General features: G+C 45.5%; 2 pseudogenes; both read left to right on the top strand.

Annotated features, from left to right (window-relative positions):
• Positions 1-12,301: 12,301 nt before the first annotated feature.
• On the top strand, positions 12,302-12,878 carry LOC147689304 (nuclear receptor subfamily 2 group C member 1-A pseudogene; annotated as a pseudogene).
• Positions 12,879-14,607: 1,729 nt separating this feature from the next.
• On the top strand, positions 14,608-15,144 carry LOC147689303 (nuclear receptor subfamily 2 group C member 1 pseudogene; annotated as a pseudogene).
• Positions 15,145-20,222: the final 5,078 nt, after the last annotated feature.

Genomic DNA, 20,222 nt, shown 5'->3' with positions numbered 1-20,222 from the left:
CAGTGGATCACCAACTACCCCAACACTCTTGTCCCCCTCCAGCACACCAAGAGACAACACAACAAGAAAGCTAATTGGTTCACAACAGCTCTCAAAGAATCCAAGAGCTCCTGCCGATGACTGGAAAACAAGTGGAGAAACAGTAAAACTATGGAAGCACGCTTCGCCTGCAAAACAGGCACCACAGCACATCACTAACTTATCAAATCCGCAAAGAAAAACTTCCTCCAAGACAGAATCCTCTCCAATGCCCACAACTCGAAGGAACTCTTCACCATCATACAGGAATTTACCAAACAAGACAGTGAAACAACTGACGTCTCCCCCTCCCAAGACCTCTTCAACAGACTCTGCTCCTTCTTTCAACACAAGATCAAGACGCTCTACGACAACTTCGATGACCAAGACCTCTGCACTGCCCTTTCCTCAACCCCCTGAGATGCTACCCAACACACCCTTCTCATCTGGACTCCATTCATGATAGGACACACCCGAAAGACCCTGAAGAGCATCCCCTCCGGAGCACCTTCTGCCCCTGCCCGCTGCAAATTTTACACAGGGCCGCCATTGCTATTGCACCTCGAACCATCAACTGCTCCATCAAGGCAGCCAAGATCCCCGACAACTTGAAAAGTGCCAAAGTCAACCACCTCCTTAAGAAGCCCATCGCAGACCCGATGGACCACAAGAACTTCAGGTCCATCTCACTGCTTCCATTTTCAGCCAAAGTAATGGAAAAGGACGTCAACACCCAGCTAGCATACTTCGGTATAACCAATAACATCCTAGCTACCTCTCAATTTGGATTCCACAGCAACCACAGCACCAAGACCGACTCCTCACCACCACTGAGGACATTCGCGCCCTCCTTGACCAAGGCCAAACGGCAGCCCTCATCCTCCTGGTCCTATCAGCAGCCTTCAACACCATCTCAAAAAGCCCTAGACTGGTTATGTCATTCCTCTTAGGCAGAACATAGAGAATAAGGCTCTCGCCATTCTTCTCAGAACCGATTGAGATCATAGGCGGAGTACCCCAAGGATGCTCCCTCAGCCCCATCCTCTTCAACGTCTACATGGCCCACTCATACTCATCAGAAACCATGGGCTCAACATCGTATACTACGCCAATGACATCCAGTTCACCCCTCCCTCACCAAGGAACCCGACATCACCAGGCTCAATTTCTAAGAAGGGATGAAAGCTGTCGCAACCTGGATGAAGAACAGCTGCCTGAAACTCAACTTAGAGAAAACAGAAGTCCTCATCCTCGGCTCCACCCCTATGCATGGGATGACACCTGGTGGCCCCCTGTGCTCAGAAGCCCACCCACCCCAACGGACACTGCACATAACCTCAGCATCATACTGGACTCATTACTCACCATGAATCAGCAGATTAACGTGTCTCCTCTGCATGCTTCAGCACCCTCCGCATACTACGCAAGACATTCAAGTGGACCGACCCCCGACTCTAGATAAACCATTACTCACGCACTCGTCACCAGCAGACTGGGCTACAGCAATGCCTTCTAAGCTGGAATGAACAAAAAACTCCTCCGCAAACTCCAGATCGTCCAGAATGCCGCAACCGGACTAATCCTCGATATCTCCTGGTACAACCACAACACTGTGATCCTCACTTGCTCCCAGTCAAAGGAAGAATAACTTTTAAGCTGCTCATGCACATGACCTAGGAGGTCCTCCACAACACCGGACCAGAAAAAAACCTCAACTGCATCTCCTTCCATGCCACCAAGAGAAACCTCCGCTCAGCCGACCTCTCCCTAGGCACTGTCCCACTCTTCTACAGGACCAGATCATGTGGAAGGTCCTTCTCCTACCTCTCAGCCAAGACCTGGAACAAACTCCCCCCTCACCTTCAGTGAAGCCTGACACTGCTTCAATTTAGGAAGAACCTCAAGACCTGGCTCTTTGAATGACTCCCAACAGTGCTGCTCACATTCACCCCCAGCGTCTTGAGACCTTAACGGGTGAGTAGTGTGCTTTACAAAATCCTGATTGATTGATTTGCAGATGCCAGTGCAAAACCTGTGCATCGATACAAGAAAAAAATATATATATTCACACTCTGGGCCTAATTACGATGTTGGGCGGAGCTGACCGTTGCAGAATCGGGGTTGGCCTCAGGATTACAATGTGACTGCACATGGTGCAGTCGCGTACTCCCATTTGTCTATAGGCACTTGTGCTACTGCTGTAACCCGACCATAGCACAAGCTGCCATAGAGAAATGAGGGAATCTGTTCATCGTCGCACAGCGTGGCAGGCACCTCAGGGATTAACATGGAGGAACCATAGGTGCCCACTCGGCCCCCAACTCGGCCACTGGGTGGAGGGGGCCCCTAGTGTCACTTTCCAGCGGTCTTTGCATGCCGGAAAGCCCGACATGGAAAGCCTGTCAGAAACTAATATCATTATCCCTGTGGCGGAAATGCCGTCCATAGAGACTATGGCAAGCCTCCAACTGGTTTCAGATTCGACTCCCTGCATCGTAATGAGGCGGTCGAAACTGAAACCCCCGCTGAGACTCGGAAAGCCTTTTGGAATCTCATCATAATTAGGCCCTTTGTTGTGTGACTTCAAAAAGGAGACTTCTCAGGCTTACATTCTTATTTGTTTTGTACATCTGTATGCTTGGATTTGGAAAATATTGCAGCTTACTAGCCTGAAGCACAAGAACGTTGAGCCGCTTGCTTCAGCGTTACAAAGCAGCGGAAGGAATTGCTGCACAGTTGCTTCTTTGTGTGAACTCTGTTGCATTTACAGAAGAAAACAATTCCATCCGCCTTGAGCCAGAAGGTTAAAAGTGCCAGGATCCCTATTTCAATATCCGCCTTTGTGTGCGGATCATTATAATCCATGGATGGGCACACGATGATCTCTGGATGACTGTGAGCTGAAGAGCAGAAGCCTCCTTGAGTCTTTCAGGTCCTCCTCCCAGTGATTCTCGCTTAAGTAGTGCTGCTTTGTTCTAATAATAAAGGCATCTAAGTAATGAGTGGAAGGTAGAAGGTAAAAGCACACCGGGCACTAATGCGCTTATTAACTGGTGCAGTCCTCCTGAGATGGCAAGCTGGCTCCCATTCAGCCAATTTATTGCCCGCGCCAACCGGAGCAGGCTTTTATTTCTGACTCATTACTGAAGCACTTTGACATGAATAAAGCATGACTTCTTATACAGGTAAAATATATTCAGAGCCCACTCGCGTCTCATCCCAGTTGATGCTGCCTTGTCGGACTATTTATCGCTCCAGGATGGAGGGAGGGATCCAGGCGGATCAAGCATATTTCTCCAAGTCAGTTAGTGTCAGCAATGGTTGAGGCACAGCCCTCCCTGACACTGGGGGGGGGGGGAGTGGACAAGATTTAATCAAGGTGAGAGGAAAGGCAAATACTGCTGTGAACATTGGTAAAGTGTAGCTTAGCAATCTTTTCAAAGCAACTTCTCCAGTGCACATGCAAGTACATTCTGCAAATTTTGTGTTGAATTAGTAATGCCTACACGAGGTATGGGGCAATGACTTCCATCATTCCCACGTTAGACAGTACTGATCCACTCCCTAAACCCCCCACACATAATAGCATGCAACAACTTCATTGCTCTCCATCTACATTTGCAATTTACCCCAACGTGCCTAACAGTGCACAGGGGTTTGCATCAATACTGGACATATTTCATAAGCAGGCAAAGCTCAAAATGATTGACATGTGCGCCTGAGTTACAAGCCATGCAACTGCTAAGAAACCAGCAACGCAAGGGCTTCATTCTTCCTATAAACAGAAGAATTATTCTCAAATGCTCATGATGATGACCAAGATAAAATGATGTCGGGCTTTTTAAAGCCACTTGTTTATGAGGCTGCCGGGCATCAGTTTCTGTAATTTCAACTACAAACGGGAGGGGGAAATGCGGGATCCCCTTATCCATTGGTGGTTGTCTCAGTCACATGGTGTTACTAGCAGGCAACCAGCCATTGGTTGATTGAAAATGTCCTTCATGACGTACAGTTTCATCTGTAGACCAGCACCATTTCATTTAACTACAGATGAGTCACAAAGGGAGCGTAAACACGGGTCCTTCTCCTGGTTAGTAAATGAGGGAGAACTAGGTAAAAATGAGCAGGGAGCATGAGGAGAGGAGATGGAGGGGGGGAGCTCGAACCTTTTCTCACACTCAGGAAGACAATCATACTTCTGGTGGAAGTGAACAGTCTCTCCTGCTTCTTCCTTTAAGCCATTGGTATGTGGCCATCTTGAACTAACAAAAAACAATTTTTAAATTGAATTAGGAGACCTTTCTCACCCCCCACCCACATTTTGCAGGATATCTGTTGTACTTCTATAAATATTTATTATAGTAGCTTATAATCAGATGAGCGTAGTTCTACATGAAGTTTTAGAGAAGGTAGTTCGTTTTTTTTTGGTTTGTGACACTCGTGTTTAAGCTAGCAGTATTTCCTTTATGTCTATTTCTTATTGGTTGTAGACTGTGCTGTAGACTCTTTTTTTTAGGTCGAAGCCTGCATTGCAGGGCATGCCCTGCTGCAGGCAAAGAGATATTGTGAGCAGGGGATTTCAGTATGGCGTGAAGCCATGCCCCATTTTTCCATTGGCAGGCCTCTGGAAACGGAGACCTGATATTGGAAAAAGCTCCTGTTTAGTAGATTTATCTGCTCTGGATCCCGCCTCTCGAGGACTCCATGACCTGCCTTACGGTAGCACGACAATATTTTTACAAATATTGCCTTGGCAACCATGAGGCAGGTCAGGGAGTCCTGGAGGGGAGGGATTCAGTAGCTGTTCCCGCCCCCTTTTTTTTTGTGTCCGTGCGGTTTTCTCTCATTGTTACCTCGTTCCCCTTGCTGGAAGGAGGCATTGCAGTGGACCCTCCTTGTTTAATGTACTTTTACCGCTGTGCATAGTACTTTACATTGGAAATGAGACCTTAATTTTGCTTTTAGGGAGCAAGAACAATGGGTCTGGGCCTACTCCGACAATATTAAATTAAGAAATCGAACTTTAAGATAATCTGGTCAATGTTTTCGTGCAGCTCGTGTTTGTTACACCACATTCTGCATCGCCTGAGGAGCCAGTGAAGGGCGGGGTATGGCTGTGCTGCTCGCTCAGGACAGAAGCCGTCTTTCAAGACACTGACAGGGTTTTGGACGCGTTTATGACAATTAATTCTCTTTTCTGTAAATGTCCGCAGGGGTTTCATTTCCTGGGAGTACTCCGTGAACCCGACAGACGTGTGTCCTTGCAGTCTGTCTACGTCATGGCTCCTTGGTGCGACAACCGATAAGTCATGTGACACAGAGGGCTTGAATGTGCCTGCGTAATCCCGGCGCTCAGCTTCTGGGAGGCGACAATGTGTGCTCTTAGATTTATAGCCGACTCTACTGACGTTAAACACTATCTCCAACGCGCTCGTGTTACTGCCTCCGCGCCTCGCGGTTCCAAATCAAGTGAACCCCTTCTCCGTGTGATGCAGTTGTTATATATTCAGAGGCAACAAGGTGCTTTCTGTGGTAGCTGTGCCTGCAGGGAAACAGTTCCTTTTGCTTCTCTTCCATGTTTTTCGAGTGGGTGGGATATTATGTAGGCCAGGCGAAGAGGGCAGTTTTAATAAGATATGTGTGTTATCAGCCTCAGGCCTGTGTTGGTTGTTAACATTCAAGACCTCTCATATTATTTTGTGGATTTTTGTAGCTCAGTAAAGGCTCCGAAGAGAGTCAAGGCGCTGCGTGAAGAGACACACAGAGGTAAACGTGTAGCCAGACCGTGTCATTTCTATACAGCTTTTTTGCTTCTATTGTATCCTATGAACCGTTGACAACAAAAAGGGAAATACTCCCGAAACAATCCGGATTAAAGGGTTCCTGTTCACCAAAGCGTGCAAAGTGTCCCTCAAACTTTGCACAAGGAGCTAGTGAATAAAAGTGCTGCTCCCTGAAGCTGTGCGAACGCCAACTGCAGGCCTTACTAACCTAGAAGGAGCTCGAAGCCCGCTGTAGTTGAGTATTCAAGAAGTGTCATTCCTCTGGCACGAGACGCTACTTGTGTACCCCAAAACTAGGGTGACCAGAATTTTCAAGCCAAAAACCGGGACATTTCACTAAAATAGAAGGGCCACAATTTTATTAATTTTATTATAACTGAGCGCACAGACTGATATCGCTCATCATTGTAGAATTACAGAAGAGGCGATAAGAACATAATTAAAATACAATTTTTAAAGCCAGTATCATGCCTGTTAATTAAACCATTTTCTTCTAACAGCTGGCAACTATCCCTGCTTTGTAAAACATAAAAAGACACCTGCCACCGTTTTCAGTCAACTCTCTCTAAAAACCGGGACATTTGATTTCCGGAAATCTGTCAGTACAGCAGGTGAAACCCTGTTACTGTCCCTGCAAATCCGGGACGTGAGGTCAAACCTCCCAAAACGCACAGAAACACAACAAACATTGGCATAGCCAACAGGTCTCGCCTTTGGGACCTTATAGTGTTGTTGCACTAAATACTTATAAGGTCCCAAAAGAGAGACCTATTGGCTATGCCATGCTTGTTTTTTATGTACTCTTGGTTGAACGTTTGATGCTTCACTCCTTGGTGTGTCAGACATGGCTGCTTTGCTCCTCCTGACAGGAGTCTGGGTCAACTTGATCAGTTTCTTGCTGAATGTATCTGCACTATTGCAGATGAGAACAACACACGCCCTTTGGCTGCACCACGCTGCAGCACATTCAACACATTACGCATCCCTGCGCATTTGCCTGCGCTGGTGTACAATTGCCTGCCATGCGCCACACAGGCGCAAGGGTGCCTGCGTTGCGGGGAGATTGTTTCTGTACAGGAATGGGCACCTTCCTGCACAAACACAATAAAATAAATAAAAGGAGGGGGTTTTCTCTTTCTATGTGTGCTGCAGAATTCAGCACCCCTAGAAAGTGGAAAAACATGGCGAAATGTAAAACAAATTCCTTGTTGCACCTCGCTACGCCACCATTGGGGTGGCATGGCATTCTGACACATTTCCAGGTTTATGAATTCCCCTAAATGTGGAAATGCGGCAGGATACATTGGTGTTGCGTGGGAATACCCACAGCAACACCCATGTCACGCCCCTTTCATGCAAAGTTTTGTGTGAGAAGGGGCCATATTACAAGTACACAGGGTGGCTTAACGTTGCCTTATAAGTATGGGGCAGGAGGTTGCGCCAGAGCTGCATCACAGAAAGTGACACACTGGTGATGCAAGGGGCTTGTAAATAAGCCCTAAGTGATTTTTTAAGAGTCACAGGATGTTGAGCTGACCTAAAGACTTGAACCCAGGTCCCAAATCTGCAGCTCTGGCCGTTACGTCACATCTCTCCCATGAATGATTCTAAATTACTGCCAAAAGGGCAGCATGTAACGGTCAGGTGAGCTGTACTTTGAGCATCTCTGGTGTCAGCTATGTTCCAGAGGAAAGGAGTAGGTCTCTCAACTCTGTGAATTGGAAAGTGAGAATGTCAGTACTCACTCACCAATCAGTGATGGAAAAATGTCACATTTAAAGAATCCATATTTAATGGTTTTATCAATAAATTAAGTTTATATTGTTATATAGCGCTGCGAGGCCCCAGGGCGATTATGCGCCATACAAATGCAATTTTTCATTTCATTTATATCTGCATAGCACATTGAGAAATACAAATTGACATTTAAACTGGTGTGTAACAATGTATTGTGCCAATTTTGTGTGAAATAGGCAATTCCTTGATACAGCACAGGTATCCATCCACCATGTTATAACACAGTGGTAGGTAAGAAAAGGGAGAGGTCGACGGACTTAGAGTGTGTTGTTGATTGTTGTTCAGGACATTATGGCCCTCATTTACTATAGCCTTATAGCCCACCATAGCGGGCTATACCAGCCATTAAAAGCCAGTTTCAGCGACAAAGGAGCGGGACATTAATGCTGGTACAGGCCATCTGTGGAGGATTATAAGACTATTAGAACATTCCACCACTAGAGGGCAGAATGGTCTAACAAGTAACACAAAGGCCTCACGGAGTCCAAGGGGATTGAAATCCCTTAGGGCTCAGTGAGTACTTTGTTCGGAGCAACTGCTGTGAAGAGCAACATTGGAATGTTGGAGCTCCAGGCTTCTACCGGCCATTAGAAGACAGGAGCATTTCATTGTTTTCAATGGAACTCCCAGCTTTCCAATGTTCTAATAAAGTTTTGTTTGGGCGCTTGTGTGACGCGATGCAAAAGGATCAAGGTCTTTACTATTCTAAAGTTCCACATTTTCAGCACTAACGTGTTGTAACAACCCTCTTGTCTGGGAGTGAATGTTTGATTCTTTCAACATTCTGTCCATCATTTGGTGCTGCAATCCCTTACTTGGCTGCATGTTTGAATACAGCTGGAATATTGTGACTCTTCTGACTGAGTCCTTACCTTGATTTCCCAATTTCGACTATTAGCATCTAGTGATTTGGTGTGACTAAAGGTCAGGTAGAGGGACATTCTTGTTTTTGTGCTGAAGTTTTCCATTTAAAAGAGCTAAATAAAAAATGAGTTGATAGTAGACACACCTTCTCTACAGCCACCTTGGACTGGTGCAAGCATGTTCTCCTTCTCGATCCAGTTTTGTGGATGGAATAACAAGCATTGAGTGCAGATTTTCTGGTCCATGTCGATCTAACTGACCAGGCGGTAAGAGCTGAGATTAGAATTTTTGCCCCTGTAGAGCGGAACAGTTGCTCTTCTGCCAGCATACCGTAAATACCTGTCCTGCAGCAAATGTTACGAAAGTTTTGAGCTCCACAAATGTCTTAATCGACAAAATGATTTTCGCGGATCATATTGGGGCCTAGTGCATTGTTGTTTGTCAGGGTGCTTCCAATTTTTCAATTCGGGAGTGGCTTTTTTATTCCAGATGATTCTTTTGGTAGTAAACGGTCCAACTTCTGGGTACTATGTCACTTTGATGTTGGGAATGTGCAGTGCCCATTGCAACTTGCAACTTGGATTTGTTTGGAGTAAATGGTCCAGCTTCTGCGTTGCCACATTGATATTGCGAATTTGTGGTGCCTCTTGCAACTAGGAGCTAGTTCTTATGTAGTTTTTCTTTTCAACATTATCATCTCTTCCCACTTCCAGTTGAGGAGTTCTTTATTTTTCATTTTGATGAGATTTCTGAAATTTGGTCTGCAATTAGATATCTCTCTGCCTGAGGACTGATTTTGGACTTGTTCTTGAGCTCTTGTTTCATGTCGTTAAACTTAGAATCAAACCACCCTATATTGTGACTTGTTATCATCATTTGGGTTTGTGAGTATTTAAACCATGCATTTGTAGATGCATGGTTTAAATGCACTACAAGGCTACTCATATTCTTTCGTCAGCTGACTTGGATTCAATGAGGCAAACAATCCCTTCACCCCTGCATTCTGCACTGTTTCTTGTAGTCTCTCGGGTATCCCGTGTCCACATTACTCTCTTATTCTTAGCCTAACACTCTTAGGCTATGTACAGATCACCTCCCTTTCAGAAAAATGTTGAAAACATTCTTATTCAATCATTAGAAAGCTAGTGTTTCCCTGAATTCAATGTGGTAGAAGTCAAAGGCGCGGAGATACTCCCTTGGGAGTCGAAGCCAGCGCGATACAAGCCTGTAACAAAAAAAAAAAATCTTTCTTAACTCTAATGGAGTTTACCCAAAGCTCTCTTCTATGTTTTTGTTTTCAGTACATATGACAACCCTTGAATTCTCTATCAACGTGAAGGCATTAGGGTTTCTTTCAAGGCCCCCATGGTCCTAAAGCTATGCAGGTCTTGGTTGTCTGAAAGTCAGCTAAGATATAAACCATTACTGACTCTGTTTATGAACATGATAAGCTGACAGCTTACCACTATCAACTGAGCATGTATCGAAGGCTAGTTTTATTGCGTCCATCGGTTTGAGTAGTTCCTGAATTTTTAGGTACATGGCAGCAAAAGGGTGTTTATGAAGGGCCATCTTTGAGGTACCTCTTGGATCTTGGTATATCTTGTCTTCTCCTCCCCAGGTCCCGATCTTAGAATTAATGTAGCTGAAGATGATAAGGTATTTCAAAATAAATGTACCAATCTTCAGCAGTAACTCTTCTAGTCTTTCCATAAACTTTAAATGCTTCAGCACTCAACAAAGGGAAGTCAAACGTAATAATATACAATTTGTAATCAGTCTTTCCCTCTAAAGTCATACATAAAGGATAATTGAAGCAAATTCCACAAGTTTTGTTTTCTCAAATAACACAACCTAGATGCTTAACAGGAGGCTGCCCCTTGAGGATTATCTACTCCTGGAATTAACAGGGATTGAAAGGAGTTAGTGGTGGTTCATGTTTCTTGTACACTTCATATGTTCGGCCTGAGTTACCATATTTGGCATTCACCTCTGCTATGATCCGTGGGAACGTTGTTATTTCATTAGGTTCTCGTATGTACTCGTCTGATCAGGATGGTTGTTTCCAGCCAGTCTATTATTATGGTTAGGCCTGAAGAACTTAAATGAACTCTTGATGTCTTTCACCTTTTGAAATACAATTTGTTTTCACTTGGAAGCTTTTGTTAGCTTTTCTTCTAAGGCAACCAGGGAACTTTCTCACAGGCTAAAGATGCTGTTCTGCCATTTTGTTCCGGGGAATTTACTTGGCGCAGCCTAAATTCCCACAATTTTGGATGGCGTTTCTAATCCTGTCCTCCACATGTGGTTGGATTTCACGGCATGACACTACGCTTGTGTTTCCATAATCCTTGGTACATCCATCCCCGCTGCATGTGAGTTGGCTCTGTAGCTTGTTTTGATATTTTATTGGGATATTTTATTGTTCTCAGCTGCTCACTAGGGTGTCTGTGCAGTTAGGTGCTGTAGCCCTGTTTCATTTTGATATTATACACACAATTAGCTCGTATGATATTCTTATGATTAGGCGTTTTGTGACCCATGCTATCCTTTCCTTGTTCTCTCCTACTTCTGTTAATTGATCTTGGTATCCTTATTTGTTTGTTTCTGTATAGCTTTGATGTCTGGCGTGCCTATCCTCATTTCACTTCTTATCTCCTTTTCCCAATTCTCACACTTTCATACACATGGCATGAATCTGGTTGTGCCACCACCAATTGTAGGGTGTTTATTGCTTATGGGTTGCAATGGAAGCTACTTTATTGGTTAGTGACTTTATGTCACTTCTTCTTGCCAAGTCTTCTCACAACCCTCTAGTTTGCCAGTATACCACATTATTTTTGAGTGCTTCGTTGCCATTCTTTGGGCGTATATTTTGCCTTGCCATATTTCTTCCTTCCTCTTTATCTTCTACCACCTGGTATCGATGGTCACTATTAATTGCATTTTTGGTTGTAAGATTCTTGCACATTCTGCATGATTTGTATTTCTCCCTTCCTTGTTGGCTCAAACACTCACATATACTGCTTCTAATTGTTATTCCTTGCACATTCTCGACTTCCTTTTATCCCAATCGCTTCCAGACGAAGCCTAGGTTGACTATTACCTAGTGGTGGGCAGAAGGTTTCATTCCACCAGCAGAATTTGGTTTCGGCCAAATTCCGTCAATCACCTAGTGGTGGAGTTTTTTCTCTGCGAGGCTTCAAAAACACGAGTGAGATTTAGCATCTCCGTGCTTGATTTTGTAGCACAGGTGGTTGCGAACGGTCATGGCCAAAGGGCTGCTTTTCCAGTAGATCTGCTGCCGCTCAAGTAGATTTTCCACTTGAGCGGCACCAAAATCTACTCGAATGCCCGCTAGCAGAATGCTGTGGATTTTCACTGAGTTTTTATGTAACTCCATGGAATTCCACAGAATGCAACTCTGCGACTTCTGCCCACCCCTGCTCTCAATACACAGCAGCAATCTTAAGGATGTCTACATGGGCTTTTATTTTAGATCAGAACTAGAAGGTCACTGAGTCAAGGCGGTGAAGTAATGCATACCTACAACAGAGCTGAAGAACAAAGGTTGCAAACTTTGACTGTGTGAATCCAAAATGACTGGCAAACGGGGCAAAAACATCCAAGTTCTGCAGAGAAGCTAAGGGTTACAAAGTAGCAGAAACGCTTGATTCAAGCAATATTCAGTACAAGCTCTGCCACCAAGAAATGAATATAATGTAGCCAAAAAATGAAGTCAAACTCTGGCCATCCATTTCTCATCCAGAAACGGTGCCCAGACCTTCTTTTCTGCTGCTGCTTATGTCCATGGCAACTTTTCAAGACCTGTCCATCAAATGGATAGTTCCACTCAACGAATACAGCATTTCCCAAGAGATTCAGACCTTAACTCACCATCTCGTTTGCAGATTGCAACACACAGGGCAGAAGATTTAGATTCTGACATCACTTGATCATGTTGCAGGAGGGAAGCAGTGTATCTTAACCATCTCAGATGGCTACTCCACTAGCAAGTAAAGTGATCATCTCCAGACCAGACTTCAAGCAAGGCAAAGTGTACTTCTCTCAGGATATTATCAATGTTAATGTATTATTTTTTGTAGGAACTGATGGTAACTCACAGCACTACCAGGTGTTAACAGTCAACACATGCCTGGACAACAACTTTATCAGAACAGTGGAACTCTGTGTAGTATGTGGAGATAAGGCTCCCGGGTGTCCCTATGGAGCAGTGACCTGTGACGAGTGCCAATGGTTTTTAAAAGAAGCATCCAGAAGAGCACTGTATAAAGGTGCTGAGGATCGAAGTAGTGTGTCGTCAACAAACATCATCAAAGCTTCCGTAACTATTGTCGACTGCAGAGGAGCAATGAACCAATTAATCAAATCACTTTATTCGATTTATCTCAATAAACCACAAAGGCATATACACTATATGATTAATAAGAACAATAGAAATGTTAAAACCATTCATCTAAAGGAATGACATGTGAAAACGAACTCCATTGTTATCTAAAAATTGTAAGTAGAGTAATGGCGGCCTTGCTTGTGGAAGCCAAGTGGCAACAGTAATGGGCGAATAAATTTAAAACAAAGCTGTTTAAAAATGGGACCGATAAAAACAATATGTAAAGTGTCAAGTGCATTAACTTTGTCACGGGTACAGATTACAGATTTCAAGGATCTGAGCCAGCCAGCTAGCAACTGCGGTAGCAGATTTAGACAAATATACGTTAGAGGTTGGTTATCGAAGACCAGCATATCAAGTGTTAAATACAATATCCACTTGCTTGAAAATTTTACTGTCATATAAGGCATACATGATTTTTTACTCAGAGACCTTGGTACCCTTTTTTCTTGCACATACACCTGATATGACTCTTTAACCCAACTCACATCAGCTTTGGAAATTGGCACCGGATGTGAAACAGCTCCGTCCTACCTAGGATCTCAGAGTGCCTGCCCCACGGTGCAGGGATGTTAAGGGGGGTACAGTGCCCCAGGGCCAAATGCAGAGGGCCAGGGGGCCCTGCTAGGGGCCCCCAAAGTCAGTTTTCGACACTCAATCCATGTTGGAAAGGCCGACATGGATTGGCTGTCAGAAACCAACATCATAATCCCAACATCGTAAACGCCATCCCTAAGGGATTATGAGGGCTTTCTGACTGCCTGACGGGCTCCTTGAGCCCATCGGACACGCGTTGGATGCCCCGGCTGGTTTAAACTTTAAACCTACCATGTCGGTCGGAAAGCCTCTGATCTGACCAGCGGTAGGAGGCTTTCTGACCCACATCATAATCAGGCCCTAACTGTTAAACTTACATGCATGAGAATCTCCCTAGTGAAAGATAGGAGATAGGAAATGTGAAGGTAGAGATTGAGGGCCTGATTACGAGTTTGGTGGTAAGGGAACGCTGTTGAAACAACATTGGCATCCCCGAAGCCTAGTTGGCGATTAGGACGCCATATTATGATGTTGGCGGTTTCCAGAACAAAAGACTGCTAGAGCACCGCTGCCAGCCACTCGACGACCACCTCAATGGCGGCTTGGGGAAAGCAGCTGTCAGCGGACGATACTGCCAATTTTACCGCTATCAGAATTACAAGTTGCCTTTCAGTCGAGTCGACCATGCGGAAAGACCGCCTGCTTCGAGTGGGCGGAATCGAAGGGATCGTGATGCATACTCACCCATTTCCTTTTCTTTCCTTCTGTCTCCCACTTAGGTTCCTTTGTCCAGGTCCCCCCTTCACAGCAGTATCTTGACCCTGAAGAAAACAACCCTGTTGACGCTGAAATCCAGGTATGTCTGTTTTGCAGTTTTTACCCATTGACTGGACTGGGCACATAAGGTCAAGACAAGCATTGGGAAAGTACTCGTAGTAGGTATTTTTTCACGTGTCATTCATATGTGTACATTTAACACTTGTGTAGTCAAAATATACAGACATGCATCAACATATATGAAAAAATATTCCTCGCCATAAGGAACACTGCCGCTGGTCTAGCGGTGACATTGTACTACAATGGGCGGGGGGCCGCCACAGTGGAGGTCTTCTTCAGACCGCTGCCACAGCGGTATGGCAGTAAGACTGTCAAACTAATTCTTTAGTACTATCGTAGTACTACTAAACATACTACAAAATGCAGTTCGTGAATAGGCACCCTTGTTTCCATGTATTCAGGACAGAAAACAGTATATCCAAGATGAAATCCAGCTCGAATCTTTGCACTCGGCCTGACCCATTGTGTGCAAATAGTGAATGTACCAAGCACATTAACTGTGTTTCTCAACCACTTTCAGGGTAGCCTCCAGCAAGATAAGTCTTCATCAGGAACAGTGAAGTCGATGATGGACCAAATATTCAAGTTTCAAGAATCACACAAGAGCATGGGTAAGCTGAGTCTCCATGGTAATGAATATGTCTACCTGAAAAGTCATCGACCTCCTCAGCCTGATTGCCCAGGACTGGAAAATGCGCACGCATTTAGACGTCTCAGGAAAAGTCATACATCGAATTTCAGGATTATGTGACTAAACCATACTCAGAGAATACCCACAGGTCATAAAGGCTTCTTCTCTGATGGCCATCATTCAGGCTGATGAGTGCAACTATCACAGTAGAGCTGATCTTTGTAGGACTCATTTGAGATGTGCAGAAGGACATTATCTCTCTCTAGTATTCGCCAATGGGGACCGTAGATTATAATTCTCTCAGATCATTGGTCAAGATCCGTGAAAAGGACACAGAACTGCGTAGAAACTATTATAATAGCTGCCTGTGTTAGAAACTCCCAAGTGCTATCCTGGGGCATTCCCTCACCCGAATAACTACAAAAGAAGAGAAGTCAGTGTTTGGGAGAGGATCTCCTGCATGAAGCAGCGTGGAATCCCTCAAGGACCATGAAGTGTTCCTCTTCCTTTATCTTTTGTTTTTACTGTAGTTTCACAGTATTCCGGCGACTAACAGATGCAAGACTCTATGCATCTTTTTTTGTAAATTCTTGAATGTGAAAACTTTACAAATGAAGAGAAAATGGCCTACGGAAGTATAAGCAAAAGACACACAATTGATGGACGGAATGCAGAATAAATCAAAACATTCACCCCAGTCTGGAGATCTGGGATAAATCCATCATTCTTTTGATTACCATGCCACCCCAGTTTAGACTTGGCCATATGCAAATCAGTCTTGACCCTGTGCCTCAAGGGAACAGTCCAGCCTGAATTGCCTGGACTGGAAACAAGCATCCTAGGACCCGTTTCGGGGTTCGCCCCTCTTCAGCCAGGATAGCTTGATTCCAGTGGCACAGTGAGCCCGGGACCCACGTCTGAGCATACTCTTCCCACTCGGGTTGACAAATTCAAAAAGAACAATTGATGAGCAGCATGGCTCCTTTTCAAATCCTCTGTACAGTTTCAATATAAATATTTGATAAAAAAATAATTTCTATTCGTAACCCAAAAATGAAGATCCTATCAGGTCAGTCTTTTCTCGTTTAGGGAGACTGGCATAAGAGTCGAGTTGAGAGGAGTTGAGGACACTAACCGACCAAAACTGGACAGTTGTATCTGTTGGTGTCCCTGAGATACAGAACAAAAATATGGGCGTCTCCGATCCTAGGGCCTCATTTATGAGGCTGTGCGTCACTTTTACGCCGCCGGTGCGTCACTTTTTGTGACGCACCAGTGGCGTAAAAAATGCGCCTTGTTGCGCCATATTTACAAAGTGACGCATCTAGGTAGGTGCGTCACTTTGTAAACCCCTGCGCCACATTATACCTGCGCCAGGTATAATGTATGCAAGGGAGGCGTATTGACGCAAGGAAGGGTCGTAGAAGTGACGCAGTGAAATCTATGAGATTTCACTGCGTCACTTTTAGGACGCTGTCGCGTCAAAATCTTGCGCCTGCCTCACAGCAGGCGTAAGACTGACGCAGGCCCTTTCACATGGGGTTTGCCCCATGTGAAAGGACGCATTTCTGGAGTTGCTTCAATTTTGTGACACACTCCAGCAATGCGTCACTTTTGCGCTTACAGATACGTAAGAAATACTGACGTATCTGTAACTCCTTGCGACATGATGCGTCATACATTAAATGTGACGCATCAGGAATGTCGCAAGGAGTACGCACTGAGAAGTGACGCATCGCTGCTTTCACGCAGCGATGCCTCATTTCTCATAAATGAGGCCCCAAGAATATATGTGTTCTTCTGATGTGTACGTGCCTGTGCTTTTTTTTTAAGCTACATCCAAAATTAAAAATAATAAGAATATGTATACTATACGCACCTCCGGCAGCACATTTTGTATATTTATTTCCTGAATTCCATTGTTTTATTTAGCTAAATAACATTTGTGTTTTTAGCTATAAAAAATTCAGGCGTTTCTAAAAATAAATTTAACGAGAAAGTCTTGCTGGTAAAATGCACCGGACATAAGTACTCTCAAAACCTCTCTGCCACCTTTACCTTCCTGATGTCACATGCATGAGCCTGAGAATTATGATTCTGTACCCTGCGATATATTTCCATGTTACATAATACGTACAACATACACGCATGGAAATAGTAGTCATAGATAATCCTACGGCAGTCTGAGAAATGTCAATACATAATATATATAGTAAGTGCCATTGTGCTGCGCTCATGTTCCAACCAATGGACGACAGCTTGAAGCCCGAGGGTGATATTTAAAGTTATATGAACATTTTATAATAAAAAAATTATTATGTTGACTACGTGCATACATACCAAAACATTTGTGTGGTTTATTTTGAAATGTTCAGAATACCAGTGCCTTTTTTCTAATAGACTATGCATATCTCATATTTGTTTTATGACTTAAGATATAAATTTTTTAAGAGTTAATCCCAGTCCTCCTCAGGTTTTTGCATATTTGTATATCTATGTGTTACCTTTCATTGATTATCATTAGTTAAGTGCACTGGAAATGACAAAGGCACTTCAATTTTCAATGATGTGTTAAGTAAAAAAAAACGTGCAGTAATCCCTCTGTTAACCAGTCAGTTTGCGCCTAGAACTAATGCCAAGGATTGTTTATGAAGCGCAGCTTCAAAGTAAGGCCCAGCGGTGACGGACAAAAGTTCCAACCAAGCAGTGGCAGCTGCTTCCATTTGAAATTGGTAGGGCAATTATTTTGGCCCAGTTACAGGCACTGTGAGAAAACAGCAAACCTCTCAAACATGGACTGTTATACAGTGTTTACAAAGGGCCACGGTTGAGAGATCTGGAGTTCAGGATGAAGCCAAGGCAATGCGAGTTTCTCACACTGCCTGTAAGTGGGTAGAAAATAAGTTTCAATTAAAAATAAAATTGCGTTCTTACCACTGCTTCTTGTTCCTCTCCTGTACTACATACAGTCTGTGGATCCAGGGTAGGGCAGGGTCTCAGAGTCTACTTCCCTAACCAAGCCAGATGCTGCTCTCATGCTGCTGATAATATTACCCATTATGAGAGAATTGCCAGGATTGGATGGAGCGAGCCTGCTTAGCGCTCCTACAGACACTGGAGGCCTGTGACTGCTCTCCATTCAGCTTTTTAAGTCAGCTTGGGTCGGAGAGGTTTAAAGTGTGCATGTCATACTGGCTGTGGCAAGTCAGTCGGTCAAGGGGCTTGGATTAGTCGCCACCACTAGTCCCTGTCAATCAACAGCAATGGCCCCACCCTGCCACTTAACTCGGGTTAGCCGCACTGAAAAACAAAATAGTAATTGTGAGAAGTTGGCCCGATATGCAACGTTCGCTATTCTAGCGACCGCTATGTATCGTTCCAACGACCCTTATGGTGTTTGGTTGTAAGTCAACCTATAGACCAGCTATCCTAGTAGCGTGGATACGAGCAGTCTAAGGCTAAAGACTCGAGAGGGCGTGTTAAGCCAGCTGTTTACCACACATGTACCCCTTGAACACCCAGTGAAAGGACACCACACAAGTGTTATGAAAATAAACAGGATATTTATTAAGAATCACAACAGCCCTGTACTCTTTATGAGGACAGGGTACTAAGCACAAACCAAATCTCTTTAGCAAATACTTCAAGTGCACAATTAAAACAAGTGTCCGAGGACACGGAAAGGTTAAGGTCTCGGGCGGACCCGATAAGGCAAGTCGGAAGCGAGGGACTCGGGACCCTAGAGTAAGGAGGCTATGCAGGCACCGAAATGCCGAGTTACCTAGCCACGAGGGCTGCGGCTGCACAAGTCTTACAGGCGTCGGGGTCTTCGCTGACGAGCCAGGAGCCGGAAGAAAGGAGTTGCTGGCCGGCGACCAGTGCTGAATAGTTCGTAGAGATCCAAGCCTGGATCGGAGATTGATGAAACCTGAAAGCAGAGGGGACCAAGTTCGTACTACTAGCCAGTAGTCAGAGGGTACCAGGAAGGCACCGGTTGGCCGTCACCTCGACTAGGTGAGTGGGCGACGCTAGGCTCTGCAGTCTCACGGACCAGGAGGCGTTGTCGGCGACCACGGTGGAGGTGCGAGCTGTCCCACGAAGGATGATGCTGTCGGCGTCGCTGGGCCCAGGATGGGGCAACAAGCCTTGGCAGATCTCAGGGCCACGTGGTGGGCCTAAGATGGCGTCTTGAGTGGACCAGGAGGGTCCGGGGTGCTTCTCGCAAGGATGGAAGCAAGGGCCAGTCTGGAGCAACCAGACCAGCAGTGATGATTCTCGGATGTCGTCACAGAAGGGCACAAGCCAGCGGCGAGTGACCAGACAACGTGCTGAGCAGCGAGCAGAAGGGCCCCACGCAGATCGTGGAGATGCTGGGAGACTGCACTTCGGTGCTAGAGCGGCTCAGGGTCGGGGCTTCTCGGACCCCAGAGCACTCACCAGAGAGTTACCTCGATGGTCGTGCTGGTTTTTAAGAGCGTGCAGGTTCTGATGATGGCCGGTCCCTCGAGGTCTCGTCGCACCCACAGATCACAGCTGAGCTGATGACGTGGGTAGAGGTCAGAGGTGCCAGGGAAGCCGGTTCTCGTCGAGCTGGGCCGTCGGATCCTTGAGGAAGGACTTGCAGCAAACCGCAGAGTTCTTAGATGGTGCCCGCTGATGCAGGGTGACTACTCCTTAGCCACAAGGGAGAAATCTTGAGAAGAGTCTTGAGTGTCCTTTCGTAGAAAGTAGTTCTTGATTCAAAGATGATCTAATTTGGAAGGGTCCCCGCTCCGGTCTTTATCCTAAAGAAAGGGGTGGGTACATGACTAGGTCCTGCCCTAAGGGTGGGACCAGGAAGGGGGTAGTTACGCCCCTCTCCCCTGCCGGACTTTCCCCAGGCCAGGGCTGTCGCCCCTGGAACTGGTTCTAACCGGCAGATGCGTAGTGAGCACCGGGGTGCCACTCCGCAGTCACCTTCTCGCCAAAGCCCTACCTACCCAGAATACACAAACCCTGTCTGGGACGGTGCGAACAGCGCCCTCGACAGGAAACCCTTTGTCCAAGTGCTCCTCGCTGGAAGGACTCCCAGCAGCAGGAGGTCAGACTCGTGTCTGTGGTGGCAGCATCCATTTTGTGGAGCTGAGGCTTCAGTTAACTTTAACCGGGGTTCACAGTTACGTACATGTCGTGTCCCTCTAGAAGGGTGGGATGCTAATCTCATCGCCAGAGTTGGTGAGAGGGCAGCACCCCGATTCGTATAACACCTTACTCGACATGCCTCGATAACGCGACACCGGAGTTACCGATATGGTACGCGTTATCATGGAACAGCTATTGGGTCTTGCTTCCGCAAGCTGCAACC

This window comes from Lissotriton vulgaris, chromosome 10 (assembly GCF_964263255.1).
Source record: "Lissotriton vulgaris chromosome 10, aLisVul1.2, whole genome shotgun sequence".
Taxonomy (NCBI): Eukaryota; Metazoa; Chordata; class Amphibia; order Caudata; family Salamandridae; genus Lissotriton; species Lissotriton vulgaris.
The sequence above is the reverse complement of the archived record's forward strand: the minus strand, read 5'-3'. Positions and strand labels throughout refer to the sequence as shown.